At 43.8% G+C, this 26,015-nt stretch overlaps 1 long non-coding RNA gene across 1 annotated transcript in view; it reads left to right on the top strand.

Moving 5' to 3' along the window:
• The first annotated feature begins 13,093 nt into the window (after positions 1-13,093).
• LOC107973924 (uncharacterized) overlaps positions 13,094-26,015 on the top strand; it is a 97,412-nt gene continuing 84,490 nt past the window's right edge. Inside the window, exon 1 of the long non-coding RNA XR_001716455.2 lies at positions 13,094-13,220. This is a non-coding gene — a long non-coding RNA (uncharacterized LOC107973924). The remainder of the gene's footprint in view (positions 13,221-26,015) is intronic.

The raw sequence follows: 26,015 nt of genomic DNA, 5'->3' as shown, positions 1-26,015 counted from the left end.
CCACCATTTCTGTTGTTTTAAGTCAGCTAGTTTTTGGTAATTTGCTATGGCAGTGTTTATTTCCCAGGAAATGCACACACCTATAATCCAGGAGTTGCTTTTAATTCTAAGATAAGAAAACTGAGGCTGGGAAAATGTTTATGACTTTGTCCAAGGTCACAAAATTAGCAAATGCTATGGACTGGATTCTAACCCAGTTCCAGGGCTGGCTTTGTAAACATACAACATGTGCAGCTGTACAGGGTCCTGAACTCAGAATGGCCTCTGATTGACTTGATCCTCTGCTGTTGCCTTCTGGAAATTTTAAATCTTTTTTTAAACAAGGGCCCGCATTTTTATTTTGCACTGGGCCTCACAATTATGTAGCTTGTTCTGACCAGGTGTCTCTGCTCTCCAAACCTCTGCTTTTTCCTTCATCATCTGCTGTACAAAAGCCCATACATATCCTTGATCTCCATCCATCCCCACAGCCACAGACTTCTAACCAGTCTCTCCATGAGACAGACTGAAAAATGGGCCCCTAAAGATGATCATGTCCTAACCCCCAAAACCTGTGAATATGTGACCTGACATGGTTTGCAGCTGTGATTAAGGGGTCTTAAGATGGAAAGATCATGCTGGATGATCTGGTGGGCCAGATGGAATCACAACAGTCCTTATAAGAGGGATACAGGAAGAATTAGAGTCAGAGGAGTTGGTGATAGAACGAAAGAAGCAGGGATGGGACCGATATGCTTTGCAGATGAAGGAAGGAACTCCCAACCAAGAAATACATGTAGCTACAGGAGCTGAGAAATGTATGGAAGTAGATTCACCCCTCAGAGCCTTTGGAGGGAACCAGCCCTGCCGACACCTTGACTTTAGCCCAGTGAAACTAAGTTTGGAGTTCTGACCTCCAGAATTGTAAAAGAACAAATCTGTGTTTTAAGCCACTAACTTTGTGATAATTTGTTATAGCAGCAACAGGAAACTAATACACTGCTTCCCTCTTACTCTTACCATAGCCTTACAAGGACCCCCTCTTACTCTTACCTTTCAATCTGTGGAAGAAAAAGAAATCATCCTGGCAGTATTGGAGAAGATAAATAGAACTTTAGTTTAACAGAAAAAACATTCACATAACATTTATATATAATTGTAAAAAAAGTCATAGGTTTTCAAAGGCAAGATTTTTTTTGCAGTGTTCATTTATTATGCAGGGGAAAAGACTAGCATTTATATGTACATAATAAAAATAATCAATGTGGTATAATAATGACTAGTTTAGAAACCCAAAGAACACTTTAAAAGTGTATCTTTTGAAAAGCTCTCTATACTTCTGTTTTAATCTTTCCTTATTCTGGAATGAAACATGGTTTTGACATTTGTGTTATTTAATAATTAGATTTCTGCCTAATACTAAAGTATTAAACATGAAAAGATCATTTTAAACATAAATTTAATCTAGATTTCTTTTAGGAAAAAAAATGAAAGAAAAGCAATCATCAAAAATTCTACAACACCAAACTAAAATAAAAATCAAAACAGAAACCAAGGTCCACTTTCCTTCACTGGGCTTTCCAGGTTACACGTCACTTAGCCTTTGCTCGATGTCCCTCCCACATCTGCCACCAGCCCACCACACTACTCCATGCAAAGAAGTGCAGCTGAAAAAGCATAAATTTCAGATGAAACTCTGTTCCAACACTTCCTGCCTGTGTAAGTTTGGGCAAGTCACTTAATTTGTCTGGGTCATGTCATGTCCATTTCAGAACTGGGGAAATTAATCCCCAAGGCCATGTCATAGAGGAAATGAAGTGTGCCTGGCATGATGCTCTATACCCTGCAGATGTTGGAGATGATGCTGTCACATAGCAATTGCTGTCCCCTCTTCCTTCAGGTAGCAGTAAACATGTTTGAGATTCACTGCCCAGGGGGCATGATTGTTAGGGCAGGAACAGTAATTTTTAAGAGTTCATTTTAGGATTTTTGAAGTAGGTGTTTGAAGCTCCCAGCAGTAAGCCGTTGTCCAAAAGACAAGAGTTCAGACTGCCTCAGGCCATGAAGTTTATGCCTTAAACAGCTGAGGACCCAGAGGTGATGCCTGTTTTTATGCATAAAAAGAGCTCAATCCTTTCTGAGCTGGCAGAAAGATGGAAAAGTTGTTATAGCAGCAATAGGAATCAAAGTGAGTCTCTGGTACAAGTGTCACCTCTTCCCCTTGTGGGTATGAGGCAAAGGGTGAAGGAATCCTTAGATAGACTCAACTCTGGCACCCAAAAAAGAGGGAGCCTCTGCCTAATATCTGGCTCATTGTTCCAGTGTGCAGTGAGCCCCACAAAGTTCTTATCCCACTTTGCCTGGATGAATGGATCAAAAGTGGCCATAGGGGATGAATAATAGGATATTTGCTCAGCTTCTTTAACTGAGCAAGTAACAGTGGGTTGAATGTGATAGAAAGCTTATTTCACTGCACATATACCCCAAAACTTAAAATATTATAATAGTAATAATTTAAAAAAAAGTTTAGACTGGCAGGTGGTCCAGGGAGGAAGGGCAGCTCTGTACCACAAATTGTCTGGGGCCCTCGTTCTTCTTTTCTTGTTATTCCACTGCCCTTTAACGTGTTGGTTTAGTCATCTTAGCTTCAATTAGCTCTCATCTACCTCATCTGCATTTCAGTGAGCTGGAAGGGAAAGAGGAAAAAGGAGGCAAGCTGCTTCCTCTTCAGGGCATGACCCGATGTTTGATACATTGCTTCTTCTCACATCTTACTAGACAGAGTTTTGTCACATGGTTATCTCTCGCTGTAAGAAAGGTTTAGAAATGGAATCTCTAGTTTCCTGGCCATCAGAGCAGCTATAACTTATAGCTATGGGACTATAAGAAACAGGAATCAAGATAGAATGGATATTGGGGACAATCAGTAACCATGATACAGAGACCTCCATAGAAGGGCAAGTATTTCCCTGTTATATCAGTCAGGGTTTGATCAAGGAAGTAGACCATTGTGAGTATTATGGAGTAGGGGGTTTATTATAGATATAAGACCACATATGATTGTGGGAGAAGCTGTGGAAATAAGAGTCTGAATGGGGCAGTGGAAGGATCAGAGAAAATCTCTACCCACCCCTTTTGAGATTTGTGAAGGTAGACAAGTGAGGAGAATGAGAGCACGCTAGAATCTGCAGCATGTCTGCAACTGTCACTCATCTCTCCTAAATACAACAGCCGTAAGAGAGCAGTGGTGCTGCTTTACTTTTTCTAAATCTTGCATTAAGTCTTTTGACAAACTCCAACCTGAAATTGTACAGGAAGTGAATTTAGGGAAATATAGTCCTAGCTTAGCCAAGTGGACACAGTTACAAACTACTACATCCATGTTGCAGAGAGTGGTAGACATTGAGATGGGACAGATCTGGGAGCCACAAGGCTGGGTGAGGAGACACCCACCAGCAGTAGGCTCTGCATGGGCTGCTCAGATAACACTGCAATGGATGCTGCTGCTGAGGATGAGATGAGAGACACAGATGTTCTTCCCCATCCCCATCCCTCTCCCCAGTGCATTGCTACCATACATCAGCCTTTCCATTCCAACACTCCTATCCCCATCAGAACTAAGGTGCAATCTTGGGATGGAGGAAGCCCTGGCATGATGAGAAAAAAAAAATCCCAAATTGATTACATTAGGATTTCTGTCCTCAGGCAGAATATGCTCTTAGAAGACAAAACAGGGCGCTTTCTAGAAAAACAACTTACATTTCTTATACACTTACATAGGTATGTAAGGTACGCTTACTTACATAGTAGAGAATAGGTAATCAGCAAATCTTATCTGCCTTCTCCCTTTTTTGCTGGGTCCAGCCAAATAGAAGAACACCATTAGTCCCTCAGTGGACCAGGCTTTTGTGTGCTTCCTTCTTTCATGAACCCCTTTCACTTTTGTCAACTTGATTTTGTTTTAAGTGACCCCATGGTGCATTTCTCCTCCTTGGCTCAGCTCAAATGAACACCTTTTCTGTTATTCCTTCTTGACCTTTGCCTCAGCATCTCATGGACAGCGATACTCCCTGCCCTGCCTCCTTAAGGCCCCAAGGATTTTGGTCAGGGACCAGACTTGTTGACGGATAGATTGGATTGACTTTTCTCCAAATTATGAGTGAATCAGATGATTATCCTATTTGAAGAGAACCCTGCTCTCCAATTGTGTAAATATAAGTTACACACACACAGAGTTGTCTAATATTATTTAATTGTGTTGATAAAAATATAAACCATCTAAAACTGTGTGGAACAGGGATCTTTGGGTCTTCAAGTTCACTGTGAGTTTTGTTTTTCATTGGCGGATGCTCTCTCCAGGCCCTTTCCTCTTGCCTGTATTGCAAAGAAACATCTCTTACTTTAGGCTTTTGCTATATGTATGGTTCCCAGTGGCTGCTGTGACAAAAAACCATAAACTGGGTGACTGAAAACAATATAAATATGCTTTCTCACAGTTCCAAAGGCTAGATGTCCAAAATCAAGGTGTCACAGGTCCATGTTCCCTCTGAAAACTCTAAGAAGGATCCTTCCTGCCCTCTTCCTAGCTTCTGGTGCTCTAGGCAATACTTAGCGTTCCCTGGCTTTTGGACACATTACTCCAATCCCTCCCTCCTTTGTCACATGGCATTTTCATTGTGCCTCTCCTCTGTGTCATCACATGGCTTTTTATAAAGATGTCATTTATTGAATTTAGGACTCACCCTAATCCAGTATGACCTAACCTCAACTTGATTACATCTGCAAAGACCCCATTTCATATAAGGTTACAATTTCAAGTACTGGGGATTTGGACCACGACATACCTATTTGGGGGCATAATTTAACCCACAGCTGATGCCATGGCTTATATTCTTCGTACCTAGAGGCAGAAGTATTTTAAGCTTGGATAGTCCCAAAGATACCTGACACTAGTCAGCCATGGCGTCAGTCCCAGCTGGAGCCCTGCCACAACAGGGCAGAAGTCTGGCCTCATGTCCTTTGACGGATGCAGTAGGCAATAGGGCAGGGTGTAGGTCACTGACTCCGAAGCTCCCTCATGGCCTCATGCACGAAAGCACACAATCCTTGATGTGCTACAGCAGGAAGTACCAAGGCCGGAGTGGAGCACTGACTCTCTCATTAGTATGCCATAGGACCCGCACAAGCCACTTCTCTGAGCATCAGGTCATTACTTTATTGTTTTGTATGAATGAAAGAGCAGACACTTACTGGGCATTTGCTATGTGCCAGAGCAGGGGCTGGGGCCTGGGATACAGAAATCATTAAAATTCCACCCTCAATGAACCTAGCATTCATAGGGGATAAATCACTCACTTGTGAGGTCTGAAGCAGATCAAAGCTCTCTATGATTCATAACATGCTGTGCACGTGTCAGCAGCAAAGATGACTCACAGGGTTCAGGCCAGGAAGGCCTTTGTGACAACCCCACGGTTCCTCCATTAGGTCTTTGACACCTGTAAACACGGCAGCCTGAAATTCAGAGGAGGACATTCACTTTTTATTCACTTTTATATTAATTTGAGTATCGATCCTGTTCCAGGTACACGGCTAGGTTCTGAAGATGCAACAGTGAACAGAGCAGGCACTGGCCCTGACCCAGGCGACTTCCAGTCTACAGTAGACACAGACATTCAATAAGTGACAAGTTCTAACTTTCCCAGAAACTGTTGCTTTGGCCTTAAAGATCGGATAAATTTTTTCAAAGTTTTCAACATTGCATCTCAATGGATTCCAGACATAAACCCAGTCCTCTGACTTTCATTCAAGATCCTTTCCACCTTATCAAACTGGTCCTTTAGGAGACAAGGGCAGGGCCTACCACTGCTCAGAGAAGGAGTGTTGTGCAGCTCCCATGAAGTCCTACCTGGGAAGGTGCATGCTAAGGGTTAAAGTATTGGCATGAGGAAGGAGTTCTATTATTAGGGGGGCATATGGATACATGCAGATGCCTGTGACTACGTGTGTGTGTGTGTGTGTGTGTGTGTGTGTGAACAGAGAGAGAGAGACAGAGGGAAAGAGAGAGAAAGCAGAACATGCACACAAGCTGTCATGTGGGTTCCTAACTCCAGACCTTGCCTTTCCTAAAAGTTTTAGGTTGAATCTTGGTTGGGTTTAGCATTGCATTCATCTCTTTTCTGTTGGGGTTCCTCTTCCGTAAGATGCACAAGATGTTTGCCCACTACAAGGGACAGGAAGTCACTCTTACCTAGAATAAAACTTTACATTGTTGGAAAATACTCTTCCCTCCTCTCCCCTTTCCACATTCATCCTCTGAGCAACAGCCTTGGGGTTGAATTAGAAAAGAAAAAGAAGGCAGGTTTCCTGTCCTTAAGGAGCTCACTCATGTTTGAGGGTCTTAGAGAAGTAGACTGATAATGACAATGCAATGTGGTGGGTGCTAAGTTTGGGCACAGCAGTACCCTGTGCTTATCTTCGAGGCAGCAGCTGACTTAGAGCACTCACAGAGGCCGTCACTGAGGAGGTGACCCTGGGCTAAGTTTTGAAAGATGCATAGGTGTTAGCAAAATAGAGGAGAAGGAAATTCCAGGGATGGGACACAGTGGATGCAAAGGTACGGAGCCAGAAAATAGTAAGACATGTCCCACCCACCCGCAACCTCGGAGGGAATGGAGGGGGCTAATCAGGGCAGCCCCCCTCCTCCCCTCCTCTCCAAGCATTGTGGAAAAGTTGTTCATTGATTAGAAAGATGCCAAGACGGAGATAAACGATTGAATACTATTGCAGGGATCACTGTGTATTAAAGGGTCACTTTTAGAGCAGGAGGGAAGCCAGGGCCCAGCCTGCAGCAGGGAGACCCAGCCTTTCCCTCTTTCCCATCACACATGTGTTCCAGTACGTTCATCTCTGGTCTCTTGGCCCATAGGGCTGCCTGGCTGATGCTATGATCCCAAGATTTGAATTTAGGCTTAAGGGCTTATGAAAAAGCTCCAGAAAACTCCACTTAGAGGTTTTGGGTACAAGTCCAGCTATTAATACAGTCTTTGATTTTTCATGTGTAAGGGCGCCTGAGCAATCCTGGATCCCTGGTCTAATAAAACCCAAGCCGTAGCCCACAATTGTTCCTAACACCCTCTTTCCTGATGCGCTGGCATCCAGCTTTCTTTCTTCACTTTCCTCTTTTTCAGAGGGACCACCAGGCTCAAGCCAAGCTCCCGTAGCCTTTTTTTCTTTGTCTACTTACCCCACTGTGTCCTGTGTTTTATGTGTGTCCAGATCATCCTAAAGCCTGGAGGGAGGCTCACGTCATTTTCGCCTTTGTATTCTCCATAGCCTTGAGTACATCCAGGGTAAATGTGTAATAAACCATGGATTCAACTTTTCCTGGCTGTGAAAGGAGAAATTAACATTAGTGTTGTTTGTTGTGGGTTTTATCTAATGTGGTTTGTTCATTCACACCTCCGACAACTCTTCACTGGGGGCCAGGAAAGAAGTGATCCTAAGTACTTGTCCTTATGGCTTACAGTCTCACTGAATCCTCCTCACTATCCTTATGGTTTGTTTTTATTAACCCAAAATTAACCAAACAGGAAGCAGAGCGACTGAACAGAGAAGGCCACCATGTTTGCAGGTGAGGCTTCTGGGACTTGAACCCAGGTTTGTAAGTCATGGGGGCAGGTGTCCTGGGGAATGGCCATCTCTGTAGTACTTCCTGGCTGGGCTCCCTTGGCTGCGTTGCCAGCACAGCCAATGCACATCACTTGTCTGTTGCTGTAACTGCAGCCACCCACTTCCTCCCCACTGTGGCAGCATTTCTAGAACCTGGAAAGGGACAGCTGTGGACCCAAGCCAGGCCCATTACAAGAGTGTTTTTTCTCCTCTCTAAAGTGACCTATCCTGAAATGTGTGATGCTGTCTCTACATGGCATAATTTGAAGTTCCCTCCCTTTTAATAATCCTTTTAAAGAAAAATCACAGCAACACCCACATGATTTGTGATTACCAGAGTAAAAACCACTTTTTTTTTCCGCATCATCCTGGCATCTGGAGATGAGCAAAGCAGAGGAACAGAGTGTTACGTGCTGTCTCCGAACACCTTCTCCCAGGCAGGCGTTCCCTCCAGCACAGCCAGCCCAGCAGTTGGGAGGCTGCTGCCCTGGTCCCCACTCTGCCATGGAAAGAACTTGTGCCAATTGCTTCATTCCCACACTGATTTTCCCAATAAACACACACTGCACCCCTCAGTGCCACACCTGTGCTGGGTGCTAACTGAGCAGAGACACAGAGAAGTGACCTCGTCTCCAAAGATGTCCCCAGCTGATGGCCTAATGGGAAAGGCAAATCTCCCTGCCAGAGCTGGATGAGTGCGTAGATTCTCACCAGGCGAAGAAAGGAAAGGCGTTTTAGTCAGATGTCACAGCAAAGGCAAGGAGTGGAGGCTGGAAGAACAGCTGAGTCCAGGGTAGGTGAGGAGTGCAGTGTTTGTGGAGGGAATATTTACTTGGAGGGAACGTGGCTGGAAAGATAGGCCAGAGCCACGTAGGGAGGGCTCCAATGAAGACAGGGAGTTGGCTTTATCCTTTATAAGCTGGGAAGACACTGAGATATTATAGACGCATGATTCTTGCTGCACCCAGGACTGGGGTGGGGTGTGGGGGGGAATGTGTTGAGTCTTCAAAAACATGGGTATAGACAGGCATTAGGGCAGATAGTAAAATGTTTTTTCTTTCTTTCTCTGCCTCTTTTTCTCTCCCTCCCTTGCTCCCATTCTTTTTGTTTTAATAAAAAATATTTAATCTATTTATACTCAAAGCTAAGAAATATGTTTCACTGATCTATGCCCAGGTAACCGGGATGCAGAGGAAATATTATTAAGGAATTAGAAACACATGATTTACAATCTCAGCCTTCCCACTTCAAAATTAACACCTTCTATGATTTGGGCACTGCATTCAGCATTTTTACCAACATCGCCTCTAATCCTCACAGCCTTACAGAGTAGATTAAAATAACAACAGCCACATCAAGAACAACAGCACATACACAAATATCATTTGTTTACTGAGTAATTATGTTCTAAGCACTATGAGAAGGACTGTAAAGACAACAACCTTGTTGAAGCAGGTTGTGTTATCATCCCTGTTGTGCAGATGAAGAGACTGAGGCTGAAAGAGCACAGAAAACTTGCCCAGGCCACTGTGTGGAAGAGCTTGTCTGACTCCAAACCCACACCTGTCCACACTACCATCCTGCCGCTTAGCACCCAGCCCCCTTCTCTCCAGACACGGGGTTGATGGCCCTTACCCTGCTGCTGTACATAGGTGGTGTGAAGGTTAAGTGAAGAATTATTTTGCAAATTGCAAACAACATACCAGTACATATCTGTGGAGTGTGATTATTATCAATAAAAATTATTGATTCCAGATAGAAAAATAATTTTAATAAATGAATGCCTCAGCCTCCCTGAAGTTGGCTTTATTTTTATAAAACATAAATCCTTAGGTTTATTTGTGTTGTTTATTAGATGCCTAAGCCACAGATTGCTTCATACTCTAGTAACATTGAAAAGCAAAAACAATTAGGAAATGAGTCAATAACTTAGCAGCTGATTTTTAAAGAAACTTTTATTTTGTTGATCAAAGATTTCTTTTATAGTGGGTTGATTCTAGTACAGGCAAGCATTGATAGGTCCAGATAGTTTTGAGGATATTAATTTCATTTTGGAAAATGGCTCAGACCGCACCCACATATCCAGGTGTTTCCAGGACTACGTGAAACCCAACAGGAGACCTTTTGTCTCCCTTCTTCAGAGCATTTTACAAAGCATATTTATCATCTCTGGAATGGTGGTGTATGGAGCCAGGCTGGGCGGCCAACAGGAGGAAAGGGTGGGTGGGAGGCACGCTTTGTTCCAGAATAGAGTGCCTTTCCTGGATGTCAGGAGGGCGGAAAAATGGCCCCTTCTAATAAACACAGATGGCCTGGGTGCATCCCTGAGTTTTTACTTTAAAAGGATAAAAAGTGAGCCGTACCTTCAATTGGAGACACATGGGAAGCCTGTTGGGCTCAAAGAGCTGGCTGCCCTGGGAGACAGGAGAGGCTGCCTTCCCGGGGCTCTCATCTTCATCATCCCTTCTCATCATCTTTTCCACACCTCTCTGCAGCCCTGCCACCAATTCCCTGCCCTGAACCAGGCCCAAGATACCTCAGTTTCTCCCCGCTTTTACCCTCTCTGCTCTGTGTCTGTCATCGAATTACTTCATAGACCTCTGTGAGCCTTGGTTTCTTTCTGTGAAGCACTATAAAGCAGCAGTCCTGCAGGGAAGATCTGGGAGGTCAGCGAGATACTTTGTTCTGTGTAAGGTACTAGTCAGCACCCACCTTGGAAGTGCTGGGGAAAGCTTGGGACTTACAGCTTCTGCTCTTCACCTCCTAAGTCAATTGCATGGAGACAGGTGTTTCATACCACCTGACCCCTGAGTCTGTCTCTTCCTCTCTTTTCTATAATTGCACAAATCCCTAGGGCATTCTTTGTTTCATTTTATCCTCACATCAACCATGCTGGGAAGATCACTGTACTATTTACCTATTGCTAGGTAGCAAATTACCCTAAGATGGAATGGTTTAGAAGAACAAGCATATATTACAATGGAAAGGACTTGGGATGATAATGATGTGTCAGTGTAAGTTCATTCATTTCTGAGAGTGGAGAAGTTGGGAGGGGCTTAGTTGGTTGGTTCTGGATCTGTATCTCTCATGAGGCTGCAGTCAAGCAGTTGGCTGGGGCTGCAGGCATTGAGGACTGGGTTGTCAATTTCCAAGCTCAAGCTCACTCAAAGGGCTGGGGTTGGGGCAACTGGCAGGAGAGTTTGGCTACTCCCAAATGGGCCTCATCATAGTGCTGCTTATGACATAGCTGCTGGCTTCCCCCAGATACAGTGAAGAAAGAGAGCCACCAGAATGGACGCTAGCCACACTGTCTTTTATCACCTAATCTTGGAAGTGCTATAGCATCACTTCTGCCATATTCTATTGGTCACACAGGCAACCCTGGTACTGCATGGCAGGGGACTCCACAAAGTGTGGATACCAGGAGGTGGGGATTGTGGTGGCTGTCTTGGGGGGTGGCTACCATGGCCACCCAGAAAGTGAATGGCAGTACTAGCTGATCGCCTGTTTGTGCCCTGGACAGTAGGCCTGCCAATCACTGTTGTGTGGGAATGAAAAGATGCAATGCCTGGCAATGTGCCCAATAGGTATTTGATGAAGGAATAAAAGATTGGTTTTTCTAAAATAGGTCTGATTGGTTTTTTTGCTACTAAAACCTTCAGCATTGTCTGATGGATTAAGTACAAATTTCTGACCCAGACATTTATAATCTTTCTGAATGTGGCCCTAGTCTCCAATTTCAGTTCCCAAACTCAAGTTTATGCTCATGTCACAGTTTCTGCCTGGGCTGCCCTTAAAGTTTTGAAATACAGCTCCTCTTCAAGGTCAAGCTAACTAACCCCACCTTCTTTGGTGTCCACGTCTCCTGTCTCCTTGCCCTTAGTAGCAGCCTCCCTGGTTCCTGATGGTGGTGCACTTGCTCACTCAGGCATTCTATTGACCTTTGAAGTTGGTGCTCAACAACTTTGGCCAGAAAGGAAGTTTTCTGCAGAGACTGGCAATGTGTTTCTGACTATGTCTTACATATGTTTTTTTCCAATATAGCTTTTCTTGTACCTCCAGAGGACAGGCACCATTTTAATTTAAACACCCCCCTAAAGGACTTGGCGTACAGAAGTGACTGCCCATCTCTTGCAGGAAGTTCAGTCTCAAATTCCTTTCCTCCTACCATTTCATGAGTGACATGCCAGGCAGAATTTATTCAGATGAGGTCTTCCTACACTGGTAGAATGAATATTTTTGATTCCCTAAGTGAATTATTCATATAAACTTCAGAGTTGAAAAGTTTCTATACAGAGTCAGTGGGGAAGTATTTGTCTAAGATATCTACCCTACCTAGCCATTAATAAAATGTCCTACATTTAGATGCCACATATTTTATAGGAGTCACATATTTTATAACATCAAGATAGAAGCAAATAGATCCGTATAACAGAAAAGTTTTACAAGTTTTAAAATCAGAAAGTTCTAGATATCGAATTCCAACTGCAATAATTTCTAGCTGACCACTTTTGGTCAAACCACTCATTGCCATTTCACCAAAGATAAAACTGACGTTTGGAGAAAGATGACTGTCAGCATAGAACCTACACATAGTAGGAACACAATATTAATATATATAAATGCATATATGTAACTTCATTGCCTCTGGGCTTCAGTTTCCTCTTTTATAAAATAGGAATTATAAAACGGGAATTAGATGTGGCATATATTACATATATGTACCACTTTAAAAGCTAAGCCTCAGTGTCTTAATCTGTACAATGGGGATTATTATCTCTACTCTCTCCATCTCATTTGATCCCCACAGTTGTGTGAGGTAAAGCAAGTGAAGCTTCTTTGTGGGGCACTTTCCTTTGTGATAATGCCCTTCATTAGTAGCCTGTAATCGTGGTGTAGGGAAAGAGCACAGGCTCTGTGTTCTGGAAGTCCTGGATTCAAATCCTAGCTATTGAGCTTACTAATCATAGGGGAAATTAGCTAATTCCGGAATGTCTTTGATCCTTGGTTTCCTCCTCTGTAAATGGAATCCTGTCTGGAAGAGTACCCGGAACATGGCAGCACCTTTTCATTCACCGCTTTGTGCCACTTAGGTGTTGGTGTTTTTCCCGGTAATTGAGAGAATGGATGAGACGTATGAGTGAGTTTTCCCTGTGGGACAGCATAGCAGTTTCTCATCCTACAGTTTCCAATTCATGAATGGCTTTACTTTAACAAAATGACAGATAATGAGAGGGAAAGTAGTGTTTGAATGCTTAGACGCCTGTTCTCTCCAATGTCGCAATGTTGTCAGGAACTATCTTTATTCCCTGATTGTCCTGGAGAAGAGAAACATAAAAGCCTTATTCATAGTTTTAATTCTCATTCCAGAGAGGAACAGTGGGTTCTTTCTCCAGTTGTTCTGTCCTTACTGGGGAGGAGCCCAGGGACATATTTCACAGCTAAGTCAACTGCTTTTCTTCAAATTCAGATTTAATCCTTGAGCGAAATGAGTCACTGGCTCATCCAGTTAAGATCATCACCCACTTTCCTAACAAAACTTCTCTTCAAAGAAGGACTCGCTCATCCATCAGGTATTTATTTAGCACTCACTACATAGTAGATACTGTTTTGGCAGCTTGGAGCGACAGAGCAGGAAATAAGAGAGGCAACTGGAGCAGTGCTGTATGGTGGAAAGAACTCTAGTTCTGGTGCTGAGAAACTTGGCTTCACCTCCTGGTCTTGGAACTTACTTTCTGTGCAGCTCTTTGAATCTGGGGTATAACAGATGCCTGTTTCACAGGATTGTTTTTACTTATTTGTTTATTTATTTAATTTTTTTGAGATCAAGAATCGCTTTGTCATCCAGCCTCCTGAGTAGCTGGGATTACAAGCATGCGCCAACATGCCACTAATGCCCAGCTAATTTTTGTATTTTTAGTAGAGATAGGGTTTCACCATATTGGCCAGGCTGGTCTCGAACTCCAGACCTCAAGTGATCCACCTGCCTTGGCCTCCCAAAGTGCTGGGATTACAGGCATGAGCCACTGCGCTTGGCCCCATAGGACTGTTTTGAGGCATGTGGTATTCTGGCTAGACATCTGAGGTTCAGACGGACTTCGGATACAATCCCAGCTATGCCACTTAAGATCATGTGGCCTTGGGCAAATCACTTCACTTCTTTGAACCTCAGTTTCTTCATCTACAAAACAGAAATAATAAGGCATCTCTTGGAAGACTGTTGGGATGGTTCAGAGCTAAGAGTAGCAAATGAAAGAGTTTTGTGAAATTCAAGGCAGGGAGAAGATTTTTCCAGGCCAAACTGAAATCCCTTCTGATGTTCCTGGCTTTTCCTGAGGTTCTTTCACACATTTCTTAATTAGACCTGCCTGAAGCAGGCTGCAAGAAGACTAGAATCTTTGTCTTTGTTTCTTCCATTACTCTTTGAAACAGATCCTTGGTGGCTAAAACCCAGAGTGAAAACAAAGTAACTTATCAAGGTAACTTTTCAGCCTGCTTGCCCTTGTCACGGGTCTACCTTGGACAAGGGTGGGCCCTTCTGGCTTTGCTCTGCATGTGAAGTCCTGTGCTTTTATGACCCAGGAGATCACTGTCCCTCCTCTCCAGCTCTTGCTATCAGGTCATTTCAGCAAATGTCTCTCAGGGGCGTCCCCTCTAGATGGGGCCAGAGTTTCCCTTCTTTGGCCCATCCTGCATATGCAAATACATCTACTGAATCCTGGCATTCTAAACTGTGGGTAGTCTGGGCCCAATGGCCTTTTAGGGCAGGGCACTGTGAGTCAATAATGGAAAGTTAGAGTCGCTGGTGTCCTGGATCTAAGTGTCCCCATCCCTCCACCCATTAGAGAGGGCGGAGGCCTCTCTAAGGCTCTGCAAAAATTTTCCATATGGCAGGATATAGAAGCACACTCCAATGGAGCCCGAACCTGCTCTGGAGTTGGCCTGATGGCAGAACTAAGGGCTCGGTGATCCTTCTAGGGCTCTCTTGGCTAGAATTGATACACATGGACCTTTTTTGAGGGGCAATGGAAGGAGGAAGGAATCAATGCATGGCCGAGAGCCGAACAGAGGGTCAAGGATGTTAGGGAGGGTGAAGGGATTGTGTGGCATCTGTGTCCCTGCTGTCTGGAAAGCTGGGACATGATGGGTAGATGGTGGATATTCATAAGGCATGGAAGTGAGAATTGATTCACTGGTGCAAAAGCAGGGGCATTTTTCACCATTAATTTCCAGTTATCACAAGCTTTTATAGCACTGATTTTGCAGGGCCACACTGTCAGTTTTTCAAGTCTGATGCCTACTTGGGAGATTATTCCAAGCTTTTCTCTCTGAAAGCCTCAGTTTCCTCATTTGTAAAATGGGAATGACAATAATTCTTGCCTCAGATCCTGGGTGCAGAAGTCAAGTTGGATGTCAACATATGAAACTCTTCAGAAACTCTAAACCCTGGGCAGTTATTGGAAATCTAGAAGGAATGAAACTAGCTTGTGAAAAGTCTAAGGGAAAAAGGGAAAGGGGCAGTTATACCTGTGTCAGATAGGCTCATGAATGGAAAACTTGGCTGCAAGTGGACCTCTTTGTTCAAAACAGAACATTCCTATTTATTAGCTGATTCTTGAAGTGGTCACTTCCACAGGCGTCCACTGTGGTTCTGGTCACTGGAGGCCTCAGCATGCGAACATTCACCAGGATGGCAGATTTTGAGCCTGTTGGTGACACCTGGGTCATCACAAACTTAGCGAGACTCTTTCTTCCCATGAAGGGAGATTGATTCCAGAATCTAAGTTTGGGCCAGCAGGTTATTTGAAACTAGCTCTGGGTGTCTTAGAAATACATGGGGAGGAAGAACAAAATGTTTGTCTTCTTTGAGCTTTTGATGGAAAGGCCTTTGAGCCTCTTCCTTTTCTTTTCCTTCCCTGTACCCCCAGGCTCCTTTAGAAAAAAAGGTTTATTGTGAGCTCATAGAACCATAAAATTTTGGACCTGGTTTCTGGTGGGAGGACCTTGGGTTCATTGAATCCAATCCTTCCATGGTACAGCAAAGGAAATCTGGGTCCAGAGTAGGAAGGATGTGTACCTGAGGTAGCACAGCCTTGTAATGTTGGGACACAACTCGTTTCCTGCTTCTTAGTGAAGATCCTTCAGTCAACTAAGAAGTGGGTCCAAACTCTCCTCTCACCCTTAGGATAACTCTCCAGGCATATAGGATTTCTTGGACCTTCATATTGAGTTTCTTAGGGAGACAGAGCAGTGAGCCATCTGAGGCTTTGGGTTCCCTGCTGCTCCCGTTGTCTGAGTCCTGTGGCCACTGAGCCCTGCTGCCACTCTTCCTGTCCCAGACTCAGTTACTGCCACCAGGGCTTGGACTGAGGTGAAGCAAGAAAGGAAGCCATCTGCCTGGGCAATTACAGGAACTTGAGAAGAAGGCTTCCTTAAATTTTCACCCTAGGCCCTTCACTTGCCTCACCCTGATGCCAGCCTTGACCTCTTCTGGCATTCCGCAAACGTGTCATGCCCTCTCCCACCTCAGGACTTTTGTGTTTGCTGCTTCTTTTTGGCCTGGAACATTCCATCCCTGAGAGCTGTGTGGCACCCTCACTGCCTTCTGTCGGGGCTCTAAGATCACCTTGGAGGGAACTTCCCTGAGGTGGGGTGGCTGTGTCTTCTGTTTATCCCTCACCCAGTTTTATTTTTCACCCCAGCACTCAACAACTCCTGACATGTTGGTTTACTTCTTGCCTTGACCCTCCATGTGGTATGAATGACGGCCCCTGAAAGTGGCAGAGTGGGGGCAACCCTCAATACATATTGGTTGACTAAAGGATGGAAAGGCTGAGCAGGGGTCACCTGTCTTGCCTTCTCCTTCAAGATGTGACTTTCCATTCCATGGAGTCACTCTGGCTAATTCTTTGGTTTCATTGTCTCCTTAAAAATCTCTCCAAAATATTCAGGCTGAAAGTGCTTTGATGTACCAAGTTTATAGTACACACTCAGACCTTTTTTAAAAAAAATTCACTTTCATCTAACTTTTTGTATTAAAAAATCCTATAATCCCATAACCCACCACCTAGAGGCAGCGTGTTCATTGAGGTTGTTTGCTGTACTTCACACGTGTTTATTAAGACTGCAGTGAAATGGCTGTAAGTGGTAGCTGCTTGTCTGGCAGAGGAAGAGCATCCCTCTGGCCCCCTCAGGGATGCTCTGGCACAACAGGTAGGGTCTTCATCATTGCCCTCCCCATTCAAAGCCACCATGGCCCCCTTTGCCTGAAGACTGAGGTCTGAGCTCCTCCTCCACAGGGCTCTTGAAGTTCTGCCACACTGGGCTCAACCCCTTCCCAGTGCTCCCTCCCTTTTGCACCCTTAGAAACCTTTGCTCCAGCCAGACTTGTCTCCTCATTATCCTTCCAATATCTGCGTCTGCAGCTTTCTCCCTTAGAAACCTCATTATTTCCACAGCTTCAATTCCCCCACCCCCACCCCATTCTTTGTTTCCAGACCTCAGCTACAGCTCAAATTTCAAATTGCCTGTTGGCATCTCTTTCTGTGAGCCCTGCCAGCAACTCAAACTCAGCATGGCCAGAGCCTGCCTTTATTTTCTCTCCCCAAATTGTCCTCCTCTCTCCTCCCCACATTTCTATTAGGAGTCCCATCATTCTCACTGACACCCAAGTTGGAAATTTCAGAGTCCGATTAGCTTTTCCTTTTCTTTTGCCACCACATCTAGTGAGTCACCACATTCTATCAGTTCATCCTAATGATAGCTGTGGGTATGTTATTAGTCCATTTTCATACTGCTATTAAGAAATACCTGAGACTGGGTAATTTATAAGGAAAAATAAGTTTAATCGACTCGGAGTTCCACATGGCTGGGGAGGCCTGACAATCATGGTGGAAGGTGAAGGAGGAGCAAATGTACGTCTTACATGGTGGCAGGCAAGAGAACATGCATAGTGGAACTGCCCTTTATAAAATCATCAGATCTCTTGAGACTTAATCATTATCACAAGAACAGCAAGGGCAAAACCTGTCCCCGTGTTTCAATTACCTCCCACTGGGCCTCTCCCACAACATGTGGGGATTATGGGAGCTACAGTTCAAGATGAGATTTGGGTGAGAACACAGCCAAACTATATCAGGTATATTGACTAATCATAGACCCACTATGTGTCAAGTAGCATAGTAAGTCCTTACCTGATGTCATCCATAGTTTCTTTTTTTTTTTTCTCTTTTTTTATTATAAGTTCTGGGGTACATGTGTAGAACGTGCAGTTTTGTTACATAGGTATACACGTGCCATGGTGGTTTGCTGCACCCATCAACCTGTCACCTACATTAGGTATTTCTCCTAATGTTAACCCTCCCCTAGCCTCTCCACTCCCAAACAGGCCCTGGTGTGTGATGTTCCCTTCCCTATGTCCATGTGTTCTCATTGTTCAGCTCCCACTTATAAGAGAACATGTGGTGTTTGGTTTTCTGTTCTTGTGATAGTTTGCTGAGAATGATGGTTTCCAGCTTCAACCATGTCCCTACAAAGGACATGAACTCATCCTTTTTGTGGCTGCATAGGATTCCATGTGACTGTGAAACACAGTATAAAAACCAATTATTTTTCTTATCAAGATTATAAGGAAAGAAAGGTGAATGTGAGACATTATTCAAGGACCTGCTGTTTTGCTTCAAGTCACAGTTTCTAAGAACCTATTGATAACATTGAGGATTTAGTGTATTGTCCACAATCTCCAAAATGAGGCTGTATGTTGCTTAGGGTACAAGTGAAGCTGGGGTAATACAGGGACCCAGGTATTCAGTGGCCTAACTTAAGCAGGTGTTTATTCCTCTCTTCTGTAATAGTCCAGAGGCAATAGTTCAGGGAGAGCAGGACTCTTGTCCTTTTAGGGCAGCTAGGAACCCAGGCTAGTAGGTCAGTCTGTTGTCTGCATTGTGTCTTTCTGAGACCACTCCAGTTCTTTCTATTTTCCAGCCTGCAGAAATAATTAGGCTGGGAAATTAGCAAGTAGCTGAGCCTGTCTTTGGGAGTGACTTGAAAGTCACACACATCACTTCTGCATGTGTCGCCCTGGTCTGAACTTAGTCTCATGACCACATCTAGCTCCAAACAAAGCTGGGAAATGTAGCTTCTAGCTGGCTACAGTTAGAGAACTTAAGTTCTCTAACTCTATAACCCAAGTGCCTTCACCCTGTCACAGGCCCCCCATGACCTAGCCGTTGCCTCTGTTGGTCGCTGCCTCCATGACCTGGTCTCTGCCTCACTCCAGCCTTCTCTCTCTCTCTGTTCCTTCTCTTGCACTGACTTGTTGTGGTTGGCCTGGGTACCTCCAGGCTTGGGCACATACCTGGAATCGTTTGTCTCCACAACCTGCTGGGTAACAGCTGTTTGTACTTCATGACAGCTTGGGTGGTTTCTTCTCCAAGAGGCCTTCCCTGACCTTCTCTTCTCCTCACTAGATTAGGGGATTCTTCCAGGTTCTCAGGTGTTGCATTCCTCTATCATAGTACTTCGAAAATTATTATGTATGAAATACTTGTAAGCTTGGTTTCCCTGCTAGCATACACATTCCATGAAGAAGGTCCACAGCTTTCATCTCAGTGCCTCCAGCACACAGCACAGAATAAGAAAAAACACTAGGGTCCCCTTAAGACTGCAAACACCTTGAGGATTGGCCCATGATAGTTTTATTCATTCTTCCTTTCATTCAATGAACACAGACATAACTCTCATACTCGGCAGATCAGACTCAATGCTTTGGCTGGTTGTAATAGTTTTCTAGAGCTGCCGTAACAAAGAACCACAAACTGGGTGATTTAAACAACAGAAATTCCTTTTCTCATAATTCTGGGGGCTGGAAGTCCAAGATCAAGGTGTAGGCAAGGTTATTTCTTCTGAAGCCTCCCTTATTGGCTTGTAGATGGCTGTCTTCTCCCTGTGTCTTCAGAGAGTCTTCCATCTGTGAGTGTCTGTGTCTTAATCTCCACTTATAAAATCACCAGATTGGATTAAAGCCCATCTAATGACCTCCTTTAACCTTAATTACCTCTTTTATTTATTTATTAATTTTTTTTTGAGACGGAGTTTTGCTCTTGTTGCCCAGGCTGGAGTGCAATGGTGCAATCTTGGCTCACTGCAACCTCTGCCTCCTGGGTTCACGCCACTCTCCTGTCTCAGCCTCCCAAGTAGCTGGAATTACAGGCATGCGCCACCACGCCAGGCTGATTTTGTATTTTTAGTAGAGACGTGGTTTCTCCATGTTGGTCAGACTGGTCTCAAACTCCCAACCTCAGATGATCCGCCCACCACGGCCTCCCAAAGTGCTGGGATTACAGGCGTGAGCCACCGCGCCCGGCCCCCTTAATTAACCTCTTTAAAGAATGTATCTCCAATATAATCACATTCTAAGGTCCTGGGGGTTAGGTCTTCAACATACAAATTATGGAGGGACACTATCCAGCCATAACACTGGCATAAATTGTGTGGGGCAAAGACGGAAGAACAGAATATGACCAGGAAGGGTAGAGAAATGTTCATGGGGAATGTTTGCAGAAGTCCTCAGGACTATGAGGTCCTCAAGGGAACAACTGTAGCTCATTCCTCTCTGTATTCCTTGTGCCTAAAGCAGAGTGTGGCTTGCAGAAGATGTTCATAAGATAGCCCCAAATAAACAAATAAGCCAATGAATGAAGCAGCATTTGGTCTAATAATGCTGCTATTTGGATGGCATAACTGCTAGCAGGATTATAGCTCTGTTTTTTCGGGCTTTCTTCTTTCCTTCAGGGTCAGAGAGCAAGGCTCCACGTTTCTCATTTGCCTCCAACAATGGCCATCAGGATCAAAACTTTCCAACCCAATTAAACATTTGGGTGGTTGGGACCCACCCAAGAAAAACAAGCATGTGCTCAATCAAATCTTTTATTTGGAAAATGTTTTTCAGCTGAGAGACCTGGGCCCCTTGTCATGCCTGGCTCTTAGATCCTGTTGTTACAAGCCAGAGTGGAAATTTAGGAAAAAAGAACAACTTAGATTTAAGCATGATAATCCCTCAAATCTGTTAAATTCTTTACAGTTTTTACAGAAGGCTTTCACTTAAATGATCTGCTTTGACCCTCACAACGACTCTGTCAAGAGGGTAACAGAAAGAGAATGGGCATGGAGGGCCAGATTTAAGTTCTAATCCTCACTGTGCTACTTCCTGGTGGTGAGCACTTGGGCAGATTGATTTTCTTAAGATCTGATTTTCTCATTTGTGCAATGGAGACAATAATACCAATGTCTCTGGGTTGCTTTGAAGATGAGTTGATACCAGGTATCAGAAAAAGCCTGGCATGTTCTGGCCACTCAGAAAATAGAGTAAAAGCTTAAACTAAGAATTTGAATCATTGTCTTCCCTCACTTTCCCTTTTCCTTTGTAAAATGAAGAAAACATAGTAAATACTCCATAGAATTGAGGCAATTAAATGAACAACACATGTACATGCTAAGTACTTAGGAAAAGGTTAGTAGTCACAGTTGTTTCAAACTCATAACTTAAAAAAAAACCTACACACTTACTAGCTTCCTTCTGCCTGTTTCGAACTTCAACCTTCGATTTTGAAAAAAGTCTTGTAACTTTCAGTTGTAGGAGAAATAGGCAGATGCATGGAAACCACACCAAACTGGGCATTAAGAGCCTGGGCTTAGGTCTGTTTTTGACACTTGCTTGCTGTGAGACCTTAGGTAAGTCACTTATCACTGCAATAAACAGATTGGACCAGATTAACGCTCCTTATAGCCCCCAAGAATCTATATGGTTAGTCCACAAATCTTTTGCCCAAATCCAGTAAGAAACCTTAGCACCTTAAAGGAAAACTTAATTGAAAATTTTCTGATTTACGTGTACTTAACCAAACAAAACCCTACTTTTTAAGAGTCCTTTGATGTTTAAGCTCCCTTAAGGAGTCTTTTTTTGTTTTAAGGGACATTTTAAAGCTTTTCTTCTTAGAAACAGGAAATCACATTTTGGCATGGGAAAAGAAATTCGAACACACCAAGACTTGGGGGGTGGGAGCAGTTGGTTTGCTTTCAAACAGGATTCTAGAGGGTTCCCAAGATTGGCAAGAGGTGGCCCAGGCCACCCTGACTCAGCCTCCCAAGGGTTTGCCAACTCAAAAGGCGGTGTGGACGTCTGGGGCGGTGGCAAGGGAAGTGAGCCTGAAGCATTTCCCTGGCCTTTTCGGACTTGTTGAATGTTTTCTTTTTGCCCTCAGTCCCACGTCTTACTTCTTAGTCTCTTTTGTGATATTTGGCAATCCAAATTGCCAAATACCTTAAGTGATCTCTAAGGAAAATATTTTTCACTAGATGATTGCTTTTTCCTTCCAGAAAAAGAGAAAGAAAAGAAAAGAAAAACAGACAAATACACAAATACGTGTGGCAGAGTGAGTTCCAGTTACCACTTTGAAAAGCTCTTAAGCATTCTGTCAAGCCAAATGATTTCACAAAGTTTAAGCAGTCATCAAACAGGCAACTGGGGTGGGGGAAGGAGATCCCAGCTCGACCTTCCAGCAGCCAAGTGACTCAAAACGGTCCCCTTCACCCCTCTGAGCTTCAGTTTCTTATTTAGGAGGTGGAGAAATGAGGACTGTTCCACCGGGGTGGCTGATAAGGTCATGTGTGATCAGGGATAGTCTGAGGCCCCAGTAGATGCTCAACGAATGCCCCCTTTCTTGATCTGGATGGGCAGTGCTTTTGTTGACTGACCAGTCTGTCCTTTGTCCTCCTGCAAATGACTGATGTGGATGCTGCAGGCTTAGAGAGGTGGTGTGCCATGGAAGGTGGAATGCTGGGCGGGGGGCCAGATGACCTTGCTGCAGCTGCTGCTTCTTCTCCCTCTCCTTCTCCTTCTTCTCCCTTTTAAATTGTGATGAAAACAAAACCCACATAATAAGTTAACCCTCCTATCAAGTTTTAGGCCTACAGTTCAGTAGTGCTAACTCTATTCACATAATTGTGTAACAGATTTCTAGAACTTTCTATCTCGCAAAACTCAAACTCTGTACCCATTAACAACTCCCATTCCTGTCTCCCCCACCCCCTGGTAACTGCCGTTCTACTTTGTATCTCTATGATTTTGTCTACCCTAGCTATCTCATATAAGTGAAACCACACAGTATTAATCTTTTTGTGACTGATTTATTTTCCTTAGTGTAATATCCTTAAAGTTCACCTGTGTTGTAGCATGTCAGAATTTCATTCCTTTTTAAGGATGAGTAATATTCAATTGTATGTATATTCTACATTTTCTTTATCCATTCATCTGTTGATGGACATTTGGGTTGCTGCCACCTTTTGGCTATTTGTGAATAATGCTGCAATGAACATGGATGTGCAAATATCTCTGGGAGATGCCACTTTCAATTATTTTGGGTATATACCGAGAAGTAAAATTGCTGGATCATATGGTAGCTCTATTTTTGTTTTTTTGAGGAACCTCTGTACTGTTTTCCAAAGCAGTTACAGCATTTTTCCATTCCCACCAGCAATGCACAAGAGTTCTAATTTCTCCACATCCTTACCATCTTCTGTTATTTTCTATTTTATTTATTTTTTGGCAGGGGATAATGGGCATCCTAATGGGTGTGAGGTGATATCTCATTATGGTTTGGATTTGAAGATGGTTTAGCTTCTAATATACTGTTGTCACCTCTTTCACTTGATGGCCCTGTGACCTTAAGCTCTTTCTAGCATGATGACCAGGATGCAAGCTATGAACAGACAAGCTTCCCAGGTGTATCTGTGTTTTAGGGCTGTACCTAAAACACACTAACAAAGTACCACAAACCGGGTGGCTTAAAACAATAGTCATTTATTGTCACACAGTTCTGTGGGCCAGAAGTCCATGATCAAGCTGTTGGCAGAGTTGGTTCCTTCAGAGGCCCTTGAGGAAGACTCTCTTCCGTGCCTCTCCCTTACTTCTGATGGTTTGCTGGCAACCTTCAGGATTTCTTGGCTCATAGATGTGTCATCTTGATCTTTGCCTTCATGTCACATGGTATCCTCTCTCCGTGTATGTGTTCATGTATCCAAATTTCCCCTTTCAATAAGGATGCCAGTCATATTGGGCTGGTGGTAGAGGCCTCCTCTAATGACCTCATTTTAACTTGATTCTCTCCGTAAAAAGCCTATTTCCAAATAAGGGCACATTCTGAGGTACTGGGGGTTGGAATTTCAATATGCCATTTTGGGGGATATAATTCAACCCACAACACCAGGCTTGTCCTAGCTTGCACCCAGGGGTTATTTGAAACATTGATAAGTGCAAGAGAGAGTGTGATAAGAAACTGGAAGCACAGATGATGAGGACCTCAGCTGGGGAAGTCATATTCCTTCAACTCTTCCCAGAAGCCAGCAAGATAAAAGATATCCCTGAGCCAAACAAATGCTTGTATCTGGGAATAAGAGTAAGGTCCTGAGAAAAATATAAGGGTTGGAGTAACTGTTATCCTCCCAGTCAGTGCTTTTGGGTGAGTTGGTCTGACTTAGAGGCACAGGTTGGTCTATAGCAGCGGGCTCTTTGTTAGTCGAGATCAGCTTCTCAGGAATGAAATCAGAAGTAAGTGTTGGGGTGTCACAAGTCTATTCTTAGCTTCCACTTACCAGCTAGTGCAGCCTGGAAGGTGGACATGGACTGTGTGTTAGAGAGTTTAGGGCAGGATCAGAAATGCCAAGAACTTGGCTGAAGGCCTGATCTTTATTGGATGCAGAGCCCTTGTGATGACCTGAGTTGCTCAGTATTGGTTGCTTTCCCAGTGTTTGAAGGACAATCTTGGTCTAGTGTTCATTTGGTCCAATGGTCTATTCCTATGACATCATACTGCCTAATTCCAGTTATGAATATAAGATATGAAGTGGATGCTGTAATGTGCCACCAAGATCCCTCTTCAGGAATAAATGACATTCCAGTGCCTGAAAATGCTTCTGGCCTTCTCTGGAAATCGTCTTGTGCTGGAGGGAGTTGCCTTAACCCAACACCATGCTCCCTTTCTGGGGCAACCTGCATCCAATGACTGCTTAATGCAGAAAGCCCATAACCTTTGCTGGAAAGTGGGTAAATCTGACAGGCCTTTCCAAATCCTGAGCTCCTGGTGGGGTTAGCTGAAACTGCTGTGGAAGCCTTTGCTGCAGCCTGGTTTTTCCCTTTGCCCCATCCTTTGTCCTTCCTTTCTCTCCACAGGTATAGAACTTGAAAGAATGACCTACGAAGTGTCCTACATGCTAATTTCCATCTCAAAGCCCACTTTCCAAGGAACCCAAACTGCAACATACTGTCTTTCTGAACTTGAAGGTGAACTTTCCAACTCCACAGAGAAAAGTCCTGGAAAAAGAAATGAATGTAACTGGCATATGGTTGTAGTCAGAATATGTTTCTCTCATAAATTAAATAGTGAATGGACAGATCCAAGCTCCAACTTTCAAAGATGCACAAGACTAGAGAACATCTTTTTGGCTTTGATTCAAAATCATGAGCATGTGAAAGGAATAGCATATACAGTGAAAAAAAAAAACCTATAACTGTATATTTGTTTTAAATATTTTCTTAATCGGGGAAATCGTTTTCACCAAAAGCATGCACACACAGGATTGCCACATCTGACCAGTGTGAAAAGCAGAGCTTCAGATCGTGTTTTCTGTCCAGCCTGTGGCCATGCACAAAGAGATGGGTGTTCTTTGGTTCTGATTCTGTGTAAATGCATCCCATCTGGTGTGAACTGTTCAGCACCTGCCAGAACCACTTTCTAAGAAAGGAGGAATTTAAGAGGGGCTTTTGCAAAGTCAGCAAGTAAACCTTTCAGCAGTTTGGAAGATGTTTTGGCAGGGCTGGGGGTGTGGGGCCCTAGTTACTGACCAGAGGTGGGAATGTGATTAGAAAGTTCCTACCTGCAGAGCTGAGCAAATAGACATACACTAATCTTTATTTACATCAAGATGAAATGGTTCTTAAGTGCCTCTTACTTTAAATGCAATGCCAGGACACAGGCCTATGTGCTCCTAGGGTAAGAACACCACTAATATTTCTAGATGTTCATAGGCTGAAGTCAGACCCCATGAAATCACAGATCCCTCAGCTTGATGCCTTAATAGAACCTCAATTTTTGATAATGCCACTCGATGCTCAAAAGCAAAGCCTTCCCTGGCTATACACTGGCTCATGGTGTTCTCTTCAAGCTCTTCCATAACTGAGCCTGGAGGAAGACATTCATGCTGCCCACTAGTATTTCTGTCCTCCTTCTAGGAGCATGGAGTGATTGTCCTTCCATCTCCTTCAAATTAGGCAAGACTATGTGATTTGATTTGGCCAGTATGAAGTGAATAGA

The sequence above is a fragment of the Pan troglodytes genome, chromosome 1 (genome assembly GCF_028858775.2).
Source record: "Pan troglodytes isolate AG18354 chromosome 1, NHGRI_mPanTro3-v2.0_pri, whole genome shotgun sequence".
Taxonomy (NCBI): Eukaryota; Metazoa; Chordata; class Mammalia; order Primates; family Hominidae; genus Pan; species Pan troglodytes.
The sequence above is the reverse complement of the archived record's forward strand: the minus strand, read 5'-3'. Positions and strand labels throughout refer to the sequence as shown.